We start from the raw sequence: 13,932 nt of genomic DNA on the forward strand, positions 1-13,932 counted from the left end.
AGGGACTTAAGTTACAACTAATTTAAATCCCATTGATTTCAGGGGGCATACTACAGCCATCTCCAACCTGGTGCCCATCATCTCCAGCTAGCAGAGCCATTAGCCATGGTGGCTGGGGGTGATGGGAAGCTGTGAGCCAACACACCTGGAGGTTGGGGAAGGCTAGTGTACTTTAAGTATGACTAAATCTCACTCCAACCCATAAGGTTTACAAACCAGCCATGTCTTGGGCTTGGGCTCAGAGTGTAGGCTGATACAGCGGTTCCGAAGGGGGGTGGATGCCCGTCCAGTGCCAATCCAGTCCCACAAATTAGGCACATCCTCAACTTCATTCCAATCAGAGCCCACTCTAGTTCACAACACAGGTGGCACAAACTGGATCTCACCAGCGTGCTGGGAGCTGCTGGGAGTCAACGTCCAATACATCTGGAGGGCCTCAGGCTGAGGAGGCTGGTCTGCAGAGTGCTAGTACAGCTCCTCCAGCGTGGACTGCCTAGCCTGCTGTGACAGCCAAGTTGTGCTGGGCGAGGCTGCTGCAGACAAACCCCAAACTTCCTTTAGGCAGTCCCACTACAGCGCATGAGCATTGAACCCAGAGCTGCCTGCAAGATGCACCCTCAGTTGTTGCAGTCCAAAGAGGTGTGTAAGCATTAATGGCGTTTCAGAGACTCCCCTCTGAAAACAGATCCCTGTGATGCCGGAGAAACCACTCCTGAAAGTCAAGGGAATGTTGAGGGTAGCCTTTGATGGAGTGTGATAAACTGCAGCAGACAAAAAAACCCCGGGGGGCTGTTTTCATGAGCAATTTACTGTGCAGTTCGAGCAGTCTGAATTCCTTCATGACAGATGACGTTGTCAGCAATCTGCTGCCACCAACCGCTTCCCTCTTGAAAAGCCACATTTTCTGAAACTCCGTTTTACTGAAAGCGGCTCCCTGGTGGGTTTAACACAGTGTGACATGCCCCCCCCCCCAAGCCCTGCATTAAATCCTGGGTGTGCCTCTATGACCTGGCAGTGACATGGTCAAGGGAATGGGGTGCCCCATTCCCTCTTGTTTCCCCAATGGAAGTAGTTTTTTCATTGAGAAAATCCCCAGGAGCGCTGCAGCAACCCCTTACATTACCTCAGTAGTGAGGACACTCATACACCTTAGGTAGCCTGCTTTTAATCTTTAGCATATCCCTCCTTCTCTGCATGTTTATTCAGAAGTAAGAAATAAATCTCACTCCCCTGCAGTGAAAGGGTTAAAGGCTAACCTTAGTCACTCACCCTGAAGCGCTCTTTCGCTTCTCCGATGCTCTCTTAAATTGCAATGTTGTGCTTCTTTGATGTTCTGCAGTTTCTCTGTTGTTATGTAAAGCCCCTTCTCTGCTTTATCCTTTATCGCTGTAATGATCTTTCAGGTTTACCGGGAGCTTCTCATTGGAAGCAGGGAGAAGGAGAAAGGGGGGCTTGGAAGTGAGGTGGGTGGGTTTGGAAGCAATAGGGAAAAGTGCACTCATGGGGAAAAATAGGGTGGGAGCAATAACTCTACAGCAGATTGCTGGGATGTGGCAAAATTGGGGTGGGGTGCGGAGCTGTCAGGAGCCTTCAGATGCTGCACTGGAGAAGTGGGGATTTTGGTTTCTTCAGGGAAATCTGTACGCACGGGGAAAACTAGTTGCTCTCCATTCACATTGTAGTAGCAGCGGGGAGCCTGGGCAGGGGTGGAAAATAAGCCTCTCTCATTCATTGAGCAGCCCCTGCCACTTGGATGACATTCATTTCTACTCCCCCCCTCCCAACCCGGAAGTACGTTACTTTCCAGTGCTGTGTGACCCATGAAAACCGGATTTTAAGGGTACCATACACTCAGCTTATCTTGCTTCATGTGTCCCTGACAGACCAAAGCCGATTCTATGAAAATCCAGGTAATACTCCAACTGGCTTCTCATTCTGTTGTTGTGAAGATCCCCGCTGCCCCAGTACATGAGGAAGTGGCTCGTTTAATTTCATCCCAAAGCAACTGTCATACAGGTGAAAACAGTGATTGGTAGGAAATGCAGATAAAGAAGGCTGTTGCCAAATCCATACTGAGCAGCCCAGGTTAATACACCTTGTTGTACGAGCTTGTAAATTTCCAACTTGCTTCCGGCAATTATATTGCATTCAGTAACTTGGGTGTGACCCAGCCAAGTTAAGCATGTACAAGGCTCACTCATTTTAATGAGAGAGACTAATAGCATAATCCGCCAGATATGTCTACTCAGAATTTAGTTCCATTGAGTTCAGTAGGGCTTACTCCCAGGTAGGTTGGTATAGCATTGTTCCCTAAAAATGTGTCCTTACCTCTTCTGTTGAAATCAAAGTGCTGTATCATGCTTAATATATTTTATCACAAATGTTATCTATGAAAGGGCATTAATATATTACCTTTAATTAATACCTGGTAGTATTTTAATTACTGCCTGGTGTAATTAATACCTGGTGAAATTAATAACAAAAATATCAGAACTTTCTGAAAATTATGAAGGATAACTGTTGAAAAAAAATAGACTGGCATTTAGGATAAAAATAAGTATTTGATCACACTGTAGTAGCAATTCAGAATGACACAAATAAAGATAAAAAATAGGATGTTGATTTAAAACTATATTAAGTTTTGCTAGGCCTAAGTGTCAGTTAATTCAAAATCTTTTTACCCTGTAATCTTTAGCCTGTAACAACACAACAGCTGATCCTTCTCAAAAGGAGACATATTTTACAACTTAACTGTTTTATTCAAAAGCTTTCTCATCAGCCCTGCATCTGCATGTCATCTCACAGACAGAAAATAATTTCTTACATACTCTGGCCAACCATAGTGTTTTGAGGTCAGTAGCTATTACATGTGTACTAGCTACTGACCTCAAAACTGAGTTATGTTTACAACCCAAAAGTTCCTGCAAAAGTAACCCTTACCCTCCCCGTTCACTTCAGTGGAGGGAAAACCTATGTGCATGCATCTTTCTGATGTGAGCAGCTGCATTCCTTATTGAAGTGAATGGGGAAGCCTTTGTGGCTAAGGAGATCTGTCTGGGCACACTGCCATTCCTATGCATACAAGGAATTGTTGGATTGGGGCAAAGTTGTTATTTCTCAGATAATGTGCACAGATAACAATGTAAACAGCTGTGAAATGCATTCAACTTAAGAACATAAGAGGCCTTGCTGGACCAGATCAAAGGCCCATCTAGTCGAGCATCCTGATTCCCATAGTGGCCAACCAGATGCTCACGGGAAGCCCACAAGCAGGACATGGGTGCAATAGCCCACTCCTGCTGTTTTTTCCCAGCAACTGGTATTCAGAGGCATGCTGCCTCTGATCCTGAAGGTAGCTTACAGCCATCATGCCTAGTAGCCATTGATAGCCTTCTCCTCCATGAATTTGTCTAATCCCCTTTTAAAGCCATCCAAGTTGGTGGCCATCACCACATCTCGTGGTAATGAATTCCATTGTTTAACTATGTGCTGAATGAAGAAATGCTTCCTTGTGTCTGTTCTGAATCTCCTTCCTGTCATTTTCATTGGATGATCCTGGCTTCTTGTGTAACGAGAGAGTGAGAACAACTTCTCTCTATACATTTTCTCCATGCCATGCATAATTTTATAAACCCTCATTGATCATGTTGCATTGCTACAAAATGTCAATTCTTGTCCTAGAAGATCATTACTTCTACCAGAAATGATTATTGGTTATTCTTTTATCTAAACATTATCATCTTGATCTTCTCTATGAACAACACTACACACTTATTAGTTTCAGTAGGACCTACTTCCAAGCAAGTGTGTAAAGCATCACATTACTGGATATGTAAATATTTTATGGGAGAAAACAGTATTACAACTGTAATGAAGTTGTGTTGTGCACATGAAAATAAATTGTCTCAGACTCCCTCGGAAACAGGAGTTCTTTTTGTCACCATAGGATTCCCCCCTCTGTATAAATATTTTCCTCATCTTTATAAATGCATATGAATAATTGTAATGCTCTGAAACATGCCAAGTCCTTTTTTTCATGCCACCCTATATGGAGGACTGAGATACTCATTATTTATCAACCAATGTGCTACTGATGTTTATGAGAAATGAAAACCCCTGCCATAGAATGTTGCACTTTACTTTTTGATTGCACTGTGGCCTCAGGTCAGATACATTAAGCATGATAAATGTATAATTGGCGTTTGTGAAATCAGTGGAGCTGTTTGGATATGTAAAAGTATTCCTGGACCTACGATAAGTATGGCTGTCATGACTACAATTTTTGAGCTATTGTAGTGTGTGTTTGTGTGCGTGTGTGTGTATTGGAGGAAGTCATTGGTTTGCCACTGACACATTGAGGTTTTCAGCTTTTATATTTATTTTCTGAAAGGATGATGCAGTATAATATTACTGTTGGAAGTGCCATGTTATCTTTTTCTCATATACAAGAGAAATATTTTCTTTTAGTTTTCCCTTCAACAAAGTGTACTTAAGCTGTGACAAGATGAACGTTGTCAATTGGGAAGTCAACTGTGCCAATTTTTTCATTTGATCCTGAAAATAATTTAAAAAGCAATTGCTTGCAGCAAAACACCATAAAGCATGACATTACTTTGTCTCTGCAGGAATGTAATACTGACATCACCAATAGCTAATGCTGACCCAAATGTTAGGACAGGCAGGTGAGAAGGCACAAAGGACTGGAATTGAGTGCTGTGGTGTGGAATTACATTGGCTCAATCAGCCAGTGACATTTTTTTTAAATGGGTTTTTAGAACAGCATGGAGATCTTCCCAGAAGTGATGGTATAGCACAAGGTAGGGGAGGTTGGGGCCTTCTAACCAGCTGCTTTTCCTCCTGAAATTCCCTCTCCTTGCATCTGAAAGCCTTGTCCATTTATTGCAAACAATCAAAAGATCTTCTAGAAGCTCTCGATCTACCTTCTGCCCACCTCTGACTTACATGTGTACAAGGATCCATGCACGTACAAGCAGCCACATTCATTTCTACAGAGAGTCTCAGTCCACAAGACATTCTTTTGTACACATGGTCGAAATCCTCCACTCAAACGAATTAAGACGCTCTTGTGGATGGGGAAAATCTGAATACATACATCAGAGTGCTCAAACCTGCAAGTAGCTGCTGCTAGATTGGTGGTACTGGTGTGTTTTAGCATTTTGATTTGATTTGAAAAAAAATTGCAGGCTGTAGCATTTTTAAAAGGGTCTAATGTAGCTATCCCAACAGACATCCAACACGCACAAGCCCACCTGGCATTTCCATTGGGCTTTGCCTAGCTGCAGACATCAGAGGTCACATTCCCCAGGATTCAGGATGAGAAGAGACATTCCTTGTTAACAAAGTGTGCTCTGAAAATACATGGATAAACGTTTGGGGTGTTTAAAAAACAAGCAAATTTAGCAGAAGGGCTAAATCGGTAATATATGTTGAAGCTCTACTCAGTTTGCACACATACCTATTGAACTGTAAACCAGAAGACGGAACTACACTGTTTACATGAACCATAAATACCAACAGGCAAATACTGAAGTTGTAATGCATAATGTATGAGCTCATATTAAATAAAAAGTGTTTATATTCGTATAACATTTAATGTGTCATTTGGGGCTGATTCACTTTTTCCTCTTGAGAGTGCAAATAATGGTTTAGCTTCCATACTGCCTTTACTATAGTAACATAATATTACTGTTTAAAAAAACCCACCCTTCCTTTGTTATAGTTATATTTTCATACAAGTGCCTCATTGTGAAAAATGTCCTGCTCTCTCTCTCTCTCTCTCTCTGTGTGTGTGTGTGAATACCCTCCCACAATCTCCTGTTTGCTAACCGTGAACACATTATCTGACTGCCAATCCTTATGTAACCAAAAGAAGCACTTTCCATGCACAAGAGATAGGTATCAACAGGCTTAGGGAACCCCAGGGTTTGTAGTAGTTCAAAGAATCTTGGGGGAGGAACCCTAATGGGGGTGAAACCAAAACACAGCCCAATGAGGACTGAGCATGCTCAGTGGCCACAGAATGCTGATTGTTAAACAGGAAAAAAAAACCCTGGAAAACTGGAGGTGTGGAGGAATGGAGTATCCTGGAAAAGGGCATGGCTTGCGAGCTGGAACCCTGAACAAGAGCTCTTCACATTACTACAAAACCCACTTTGTGAGTTTGTGTGTGATATTATTAAGGACATCAGAAGAGCCATACTGGATCAGACCAACAGCCTATCAAGTCCAGCATTCTGTTCCCATAGTGGCCAACCAGATCCCTATGTCCATAAGCAGGACATGAGCATAAACACCCACCAGCTCATATTCCCTAGCAACTTGTACGTAGAAGAATACTTCCTCTCATACTGGAGGACATACATAGCTGTCATGTCTAGTAGCCATTCACAGCCGTATTCTCCATCCGTCTCTCTAATCCCCCTTCTAAAGCCATCCAAATTGGTGGCCGTCACTACATCTTGTGGTAGCGAACTCCATAGTTTGACTATGTGCTGTATGAAGAAGTACTTTCTTTTATCTCTCCTGAATCTCCCACCAATCAGCTTCATGGGATGACTCCAGGTTCCAGTATTATGAGAGAGGGAGAAAAGTGTCTCCCTATCCACTTTCTTCACACCAGGTGTAATTTTATACACCTCTATCGTGTCACCCTGCACACATCTTTTTTTCTAAGCTAAGCAGCCCCAACAGTTGTAATCTTTCCTCATAGGAGAGTTGCCCCAGCCCCTTAATCATGTTGGTTGCCCCTTTCTGCAGTGTCTCCAGCTCTACATTATTTATTTATTTGTTTAAAATATTTCAGGGCAGGAGCTTTTCTGAGGCAGCTTACAAAAATAAAATAGATATAATAAACAGCACAAATGTAATAAAAACAGCAGTAAAAACATCTGGTCTAGACTGGTGGTGGAGTATCTTGCTAAAATGGCTGGGAGTCCTCCAGCTGATTTCTGGAATATGGAAATGACCAGGTAGTTGACATGACCATTCGTAGATGCCCTATCCCAATGACTAGCCCATGATCTGCTACCTTGTTCACCAGGGCACTCATGAGGATGAAAGAGCAGGGCTGACCACTTCATTGCAGCTGGAGGAAATTCTGGACACGTCTAACCAAACAAGGGTGATGGCAGATCATGGGCTTTGTGTCAGCATTTTGTCAGCACAGTGCTGTCCATTGAAGCTTTCCTGAATGGAATGGGGCTTGCTTTTCTCTGGGCCTCAGGGTTATCTGAGGGAACCCTTGGTAACCTGTCGTGATAGGCTTGTTAAGCACTTTGCAGATAAAGTTGCTTACATCTGCTCCAGCTTAATTCCACTTTGGGTATCTAGTGTTTGGACATTCCCTTGGGTCCTTCTTGTTATTTCTTGGATGAGTTTCAGTTTTTGCAGGCCAAGGAAGTCGACTGGGGGGAAAGTGTGGCTTACCACCTCCATGCTTGACTGTTGTCCATTCTGGCTAAAAACAGGGGGCACCAAATGGATGGGTCCAGGGGTGGTGAGTGCCTCACTAAAAGAAAGGGCAATTCCAGCCACTTTGAAGGGGGCAGTATTGGGGCTATGTGTGGAGGAGGGAAGCACAGTAGACCTGGATGAGTTCTCCAGCCTTTGACCAGTTGCTAATCTAATCCAGTAGTGGCTGTTCTGAATAGGTACCTAGGGCACTAAATCCAGGGAATGCCCCTCTTACCACCTCATAAATAAGGTAAGCACAAGAGCCCTGAACTGCACCCATGCAAATTCCTCCACAACGTTATTTTTCTTTTAATTTCTTTTTGAAAGCAATTTCCCCCTATCAAAGTGAATGAGAATGGTTGAAAAAAAAATGTGGAAGAAATCTTCGGCACAGCACTAACGGGAGTATAAAAACATTCATAGCAGGGTAAAGGGCATTGTTCTTGTATTGGCCCCAGGCCTGTAACCAAGTCCCCTGTAGTTCTAGAGGGGCTTAGAGATCCATAATGCTTTGCTTAAGTTCTTTATTAGTGCAATTCCCTTGCTAGTAGGCCTCTGAGCATATGAGATGAGTCAAAGGTCGATAGTAGCAGCCTCAGCACCTTCCATACTAACAAGCTAGAGGGTGTGTTATCAAGATGTGCCTGGGAAATGAGGCTTGTTTGCCTTAAAGCTGCAGGTGTCTGTGCTGAGAAAGCTCCGACTGTTTTCTTTCTGAACAAGCACTGTTAGTCTATGATGGGAAAGTTGTAGACAAATGCTAATTAATGCTGGCTTCTCTCATGCTGCCTCACTGCATACATGTATGGTACAAAACCCATTTTACCCCATGGCTCTGGGTTCAGAGAAGCTGTCTGATCCAACCATTGGGTACGTCTGTGTGCTGATTGTACTCAATAAAGTATCTCCGTGTAAGTAAACATGGATCTGATTTATCACTATCTTGGCACCTCTAAATTAAGAGTTCGAAGCCTACTGCAGGGGCAATACAATTCTCAATTATCCTATACTAGCCAAGCCTATCCTGTAGGGTCTCCCCACCCCTCCTAACCCATATATAAACATTTCTGTTCATATATTTCAGAGTCCCACATGCTGTGTGTGTTTACTGAGTCAAGATAATTGCCTATTAATAATAAACAAGGGAAGGTGCTCTCTCAGACAGCCTGTTGCACATGTTGCACTCATATACCCAATGGATAACATTCAGCTCATAATTTGTCGCCAAATCCAAGTATAAATAAGCTTGCAGGTTATTCATCAGGAGGATCTCCAAATAAAGATTGTCAGTTAAAATTCAGACGCAATCTTCCAAGCGATAGATAAAATCCAGACAGATTATAGGAAGGTAATTCAGCATCCACCTTGCAAGAAACAAGAGACTCGATGACTAGGCTGGAAGAAGGAATTCTGAGGAACATATACACTCTCCTACAATCCTCTGTGAATGGGGTGCATATCACCCAAACTGCATTATATTATATGGGAAAGGCTGAAGTGTGTGGCATTTATTCAGGGGGAAATGGTACACATACAGAAGCCACCTTTCTAGATCATAGTATATCTCTTGGATATGGATGTGCAGAAATGTTAATTGGTGCTGTTAACTGAAGGCAAACAAAAAGTTACAGTATATGTGAACCACTCCCTTCCGTAGTTTTGTGGTAATAAAAAATGGGGGGGGGGCCTGAAAAATGTAGTAACCCTTCCTTTGGTGGATGTGTGTAATACCACTTTACTTAATATGAGACTTCTTGGAGACAGGTAGCTCTGTCTGGTATATAATATACCACACATCTATTTGAATCTGGACTGCTTTTTGTTCTACTTTCACTGCTTACACTGGATTTGATTGATTGTCATTTTTGTCTGGGCTGATTCCTTCTCTTCTTACAGAAGGTAATCCAACATTAAAGGTAAGGCATATTTCCTAATTGTCATCATGCTACTCTTTTATTCTAGTGCAATGTAGCCATTAAGCCATTTTTCTACTTCAATTAAATGTTAGGACAGGTGAAACTTTCTGACTTTATATTCAAGACATCTAACTGGAACATCTCAAGTGCAAACCCTTTAAAAATGACTTTGGGTTGCACAGACAGAAGCATCATTCTCTTGGGCAACTCACATTCGTTTTAATTGGGTCTGTTCAGGATAAATCTCCTAGGGAGAAAGTTGCTGACCCAAACTAGCATGCAGAGCCTTCAGTCCACCAGGACCCTTTTCCCCTGAAAGCAGGCAAGGACAAACCAGTGAGCAACTTCTAAAACAAGAGTTACGATTTATTTAACAAGGAAGGGAAAAGGGGGGGACGAAGCAAAACAAACATCCAAATTAACAAAAGATTTAAAATAAGGCCAGATCTACACCTTGTGTCACATCATTATGATCCCGTCATGGTAATGCTATATCGTTCTTGCGCATTTGTACCACGTAGGATACACAATGTCATTTGTTGCGGTATTTTGGATAAAGTGGGGGGAAAAGCAGGAAAGAATGCTACAAAAGCAATATATCGGATGTGTAATGTGCTCCAACAGTTATCAGTGTACTTCAATGCTGCTATAAAGCAGTAGTGTATATCGAGCCTAAGTCTCAACAATAAAATGGAGGGAAGGGAGTCCAATAGTTATATAGTCGACAAAGGCAGCCCTGCTGGCACAAGCTCTCCTGCTGCTTAAGGTGGGAGAGTACATGCATACCAATGTTCCCCATTTCCACCCCCATCACCGCGTAGCCACCCCCTGTTGTGACCCACACACACCCATTGCCACCACCACCATGTCCCACCCAGATTCTGGGCAGCTGAAAAATGAAACACGGATATCTTATTTAGAAAGGAAATGAAGTGGATTTTTAAAGTTTAAAATTTTGGCCCTACAAGGCCTTCATGAGGAATTAGATTTCTGTTATCTGATTTAATCTAGGGCATTAACTTTGGTTACACTTCTTTGAGCATTTCTGTGAAGTTACTCACCTCAGGATGATCCCTGACTTCTTTGGTTACACTTCCTTGAGCATGTCTGTGAAATTAGTCAACTCAGGATGATCCCTGACTTCTATCTCTTTGACGTTGTTAACACCTGAGCAAGAGATTGCCAACATCTGTAGGCATGAGATTTAATTTGCTTCCTTCAACAATAATTTTAGCCGCCACCACGTCTCACCCAGATTCTCGCCAGCTGAAAAATGAAACACAGAGATCTCATTTAGAAAGGAAATGAAGTGGATTTTTAAAGTTTAAAATTTTAGCCCTACAAGGCCTTCATGAGGAATTAGATTTCTGTCCTCTGATTTAATCTAGGGCATTAAATTTGGTTACACTTCCTTGAGCATTTCTGTGAAGTTATTCACCTCAGGATGATCCCTGACTTCTATCTCTTTGACGTTGTTAACACCTGAGCGAGAGATTGCCAACATCTGTAGGCATGAGATTTAATTTGCTTCCTTCAACAATAATTTTAGCTGCCACCACGTCTCACCCAGATTCTCGCCAGCTGAAAAATGAAACACAGAGATCTCATTTAGAAAGGAAATGAAGTGGATTTTTAAAGTTTAAAATTTTAGCCCTACAAGGCCTTCATGAGGAATTAGATTTCTGTCCTCTGATTTAATCTAGGGCATTAAATTTGGTTACACTTCCTTGAGCATTTCTGTGAAGTTATTCACCTCAGGATGATCCCTGACTTCTATCTCTTTGACATTGTTAACAGCTGGGCGAGAGATTGCCAACACCTGTAGGCATGAGATTTAATTTGCTTCCTTCAACAATAATTTTAGCCGCCTAAGCAGTGGCAGAGAGATATAACGAAGTTTATATGGCAAGCAAAAAAGCCAAAAGTTAAAATAAAAATTTTACATGATGCAAAGGAAAGAGGTGGCTTGGGATTACCAGATTTTAAAACCTATTTTTCTCCCTGCTGCTTGATGTGGATGAAGGAATGAGTGACGTTGAAAAATAGAAGACTTTTAGAACTAGAAGGACATGAATTGAGATACGGGTGGCATGGTTATTTGTGGTACGATAAAACAAAAGTGAATGTAGATTTTAATAATCACTATATAAGAAGGGCTGTATTAAGAATTTGGAATAAATATAAATTAAGGTTCTATCAAAAAATACCACGTTGGATATCTCCACAAGAAGCAATACATGGAAGAGAATTTGATAGCACACATAAATGGATAAGATATAATAATTTACTGGAACTGTCACAAGGGGAATATAAGTTAAAATCAACGGAAAGTTTATTGGAAGAAGGTCATGTATGTCAGCGGTTTTCATATTTGCAACTTAAAGAAAGGTTTAAAATAGATGAGAAAAATGGTGGATTTGAACAAACAGAACCTGAGTTTGAAACAGCACTGTGTACAAATGATGAACATGTTATTGCTAAACTGTATAAATTACTGTTACGGTATGAGACAGAGGATGAACAAGTAAAAGACTGTATGATAAAATGGGCACAAAATGTTGGTCATAATATATTAATGGAAGAGTGGGAAAGTATGTGAGGAAAAGAATTAAAATTTACTTTATGTACAAGTCTTAAAGAGAATTTTTATAAGATGATGTATAGATGGTATATGTCACTGTTCAAATTGTCTAAAATGTATAAAGGTGTTTCTGGAAAATGTTGGAAATGTGAAGATCAAGAGGGAACATTTTATCATTTATGGTGAACATGTAAAAAAGCTAAAACATTTTGGAACCGAATACAGTCTTTTAGCTCAAAGAATATTAAAGACTACTATAGAACTAAAGCCAGAAACTTTTTAATTGGGACTAACAGATAAACATGTAAAAGAGAAGGTGGGAACCCTCTTTCTCTACATGACAACGGCTGCAAGGTTATTGTATGCACAAAAGTGGAAAAATGAAACAGTACCAACTGTGAGTGAATGGGTCATGAAAATGATGGAACTGGCAGAGATGGCAAAACTTACTATTATAATTCAAGAAGGGTCAACAACTAAATTTATGTTAGATTGGAAACCTGTTATAGAATTTGTACAAGAAATAGAGAAAAATGATATCTATGTATGCGGATTTTGAACTTTGAGATGGTTGATTCTCTTTTTTCTGTTAAAATTAGGAGAAAGGAGTTAATGTCTGTGAACTCAATGTATGATATACAACTAGGATAAGAACTAGAGAATAATAATAATAATAAGCATTGTTGTGTAATGGGAGCCAAAGGTAGATATCTTACAATCTTAAGAGATATTTTAGTGTATGTGTATTGTTGTTGTCTTTCTGTTGTAGTTGTGTTTTGTTTTTCTTAAAAAAAAACCCAAAACAATAATTTTAGCCACCACCATGTCCCACCCAGATTCTGGGCAGCTGAAAAATGAAACACAGAGATCTCATTTAGAAAGGAAATGAAGTGGATTTTTAAAGTTTAAAATTTTGGCCCTACAAGGCCTTCATGAGGAATTAGATTTCTGTCCTCTGATTTAATGTAGGGCATTAACTTTGGTTACACTTCCTTGAGTATTTCTGTGACATTATTCACCTTAGGATGATACCTGACTTCTTTAGTTACACTTCCTTGAGCATTTCTGTGAAGTTAGTCAACTCAGGATGATCCCTGACTTCTATCTCTTTGACATTGTTAACACCTGAGCGCGAGATTGCCAACAGCTGTAGGCATGAGATTTAATTTGCCACCTTCAACAATAATTTTAGCTGCCTGTCATTGATTGTATGAGAATATCTTCCAGAGGTCTCTGAAGGCTACTTTCATGAGAGTAAGTATACATAGGCTGTAATGCAATTTGTATGAATTATATTTATTGTTTCCCATTGTTTTGCATAAGAAGTTTAATTAAATGTATTGGCTGTTGTATAGCTCCTGAAGAAGGCCCCAGAGATAACCTGGGCTGAAACGCATTGGGGTTTCTTTAGAATAAAACTCTTTTTCTAGCATTCTGGGATGTGTTCTATCTTCGTAGATAACTGAAGAAGGACCATCAATAAATAATTATTAAGTGACAAGGTGCAGCAAAACAAAGTCTCCCAGAAGCTGGCATGTTTACTTGAATATTATATTTTAATTAGGACAACCAGTAAAACACATTGTTGGCTTAGTTGACTGAATATTTCAGTGGGTGAACATCAGAAAGGTACAGGCAACTTAATCCCTAGCTTGTATGTTTTCTAGGTTCTGTAAAACAGCAGGTGGCAAATAAACTCTTTACTTTTATTGGAGACTGACTTCTTGTTGCTCAGACCTTTGCTCTCCTCCCATGTGTCACCATGTCTTGAGGAATGTGCCACATATTATCTTATGCCATTCGTGCTGGTAGATTTGCCCCACTAAGGATCCAACAGCACCTCAAATAATACAAGTTATCCTGCTAAGATTGATCTGGGCTGATATCTCTCCAGTCTTCAGAATGCACTGAAGCAGACTCCCGTCATTTAGTTGAATAACCTGTAGACGCAGATGTGCACCC

The sequence above is a fragment of the Heloderma suspectum genome, chromosome 3, assembly GCF_057233095.1.
Source record: "Heloderma suspectum isolate Gila_16-S chromosome 3, 16-S_ref, whole genome shotgun sequence".
NCBI classification, from domain to species: Eukaryota; Metazoa; Chordata; class Lepidosauria; order Squamata; family Helodermatidae; genus Heloderma; species Heloderma suspectum.